At 39.1% G+C, this 2,030-nt stretch overlaps 1 protein-coding gene across 1 annotated transcript in view; it reads right to left on the bottom strand.

The window, feature by feature from the left end:
- Positions 1–2,030, bottom strand: part of LOC119585942 (dipeptidyl peptidase 4-like) — a 99,547-nt gene that overhangs the window by 10,736 nt on the left and 86,781 nt on the right. The gene's annotated exons all lie outside the window — the stretch shown is intronic.

The raw sequence follows: 2,030 nt of genomic DNA, 5'->3' as shown, positions 1-2,030 counted from the left end.
GGTCTTCTCGCCTCGTTTTATTTTTAGTTTGTATAATTTCTCTTTTATTGATATTGATCAATCTGCTTGGCTGAATAAAACTGAATTTACTTGTTAATTTGTGAATATAAGAACGAGGAGAGAAGTGAGGAATGAGCTTATGTCTACACTGAACCTCTCGCGAGAAACTTGGCCTCTCCTTCTAAATCTCAAAACTACTACTACAGTTAGCATTCTTTATCTGTATATTCCCTCATAAGCTATTTCCTCTAAACTATTTCTACATCTGTTGGCGTTTACTTCTCTATTTCCTCACAACCCGATTCCATTATGACTTCTGCAACTATCATTGTTGACCTATATATTCCATTGTAATTTATTCACTCTATACTATTTGTGTGACTATTCCTACGTTTTCCGTAACCTGCTCTTTCTACATTTATCCTCCCTTATACGTTGTATCTAAAAACAATTGTATATATTTCGATAATTCCACATAATTTGTATAAGTATCCCAAGTACCTAATTCCCTAAGTCTACTCTCTTCTATCCTGTATCTAACCTTGCTTTTGATCAGCTGCCAATCTCATGCCTTGCCATGCATTTATCTACGCATTTACTATAATTCCATTCTGCATACATAAGAAGTGCATGGTAGCTGAATTATGTTCACCCAACATGCTTATATGTATTGATTTCCCCTCGTTTTTTGAAGGATAATTCTATCTGGAATTTTCCTATTCACACTTTCTACTTACGTTTTATTCCTCCTTCGTTCTAATTCTAATTTTCTTTGACCTAGTTTAACCATATGCGCCCAATGAGAGGTTCTTCTCGCGTGAACTTCTGCGACACCGAGTGAAGATGACGTCACAAATGGTATATGACGTCATAAAAAAGTGAAAGAGAGAGAGAGATGACTTCACAATAGCATGACGTCACGACGATAAGACGTCATAAGAGTATGACGTCACGGGACACCTGAGGGTCTTCCTAGAAGGACCAAGATCTCTGGTGAGAAATTCAAAGATGTAAATGAAAGACGGAAAATGTAACAAGCACAGTCGACATATTCACAAGTACGTGCGCCATGCTTGGAAGTACGGAAGTACGGTACAAATCTACTGTACGTAAAAAAAAGATAGCGGAAGAAAGACGTTCTTTTGCAGATTGAAGGCAGAGTAATGTACAGTAATTGGAAGAACCCTCTTGCAGCTGATCACGCGTGTACACAGGAGCAGGGAGAAGTGTACGCCGGATGTGTGAAGACGTGGCAGCCTCGAGTACGTGAAGGAACACTTGCTCGCGTTCAGCAATTGCACTGGTTGGTGTGGTTTACGGAAAAGAGAGTGTGTTTGGAAAGGCCTGTGCACGAGGCAGTGTGGAAGCCTGGGTGTGTGTAAACAGCAGTGGCACTGTGTATACAGCGGTGGATAAACGAAAATGTAATTGTTATAACGTGGACACACAGATAGAATAGAGCACCGTCGCAATAGACACGGAACAAAAAAATGAGGTTTTTGAATTGGCCGAGGCGTCGTAAAAACTATTTTTTAGAATCACATCTGATGAGAAGCCACTGACGAATTCGAAACGTCATATTTTTATTCCATGGTTATGATTCATGGTAGTGGGTGTGTATAACATTGTGTATAAATTTTTAGTATATGAGTACATAGAAAACGTTGGTTTGCATGACTGCGAACATGATTTCACGAAAAGACTGTTGTCAAGAAAGACGCAGTTTCCTGCATTGTGCAAGGATTAGCAAGGAGGATTAGGATTCGGAAGGAGCTAACAATGGGCGACGTTGGGTGAAAAAAGGAAGAGGAAGAAATAAAAATAAAGGACAGCTGTTCTCGTGTCAGGATATAAATATGTAATGTGTTATCTTGCAGGTAGTTTTAGTTATTACAGGTTCCTGTAATTCTTTCAGATTAAGTAACAGCTATATCATTTATTATGTCTGAGGCATCTGGTGCGTCGGCTTTGTTCACTCAGATGTGTACACATTGGAGAAATATACTGAGGAAAACAAAGAAGCTTCAACG

Source organism: Penaeus monodon, chromosome 20 (genome assembly GCF_015228065.2).
Source record: "Penaeus monodon isolate SGIC_2016 chromosome 20, NSTDA_Pmon_1, whole genome shotgun sequence".
NCBI lineage: Eukaryota > Metazoa > Arthropoda > Malacostraca > Decapoda > Penaeidae > Penaeus > Penaeus monodon.
Note: the sequence above shows the minus strand (reverse complement) of the source record. Positions and strands in the feature narration are given on the sequence as shown.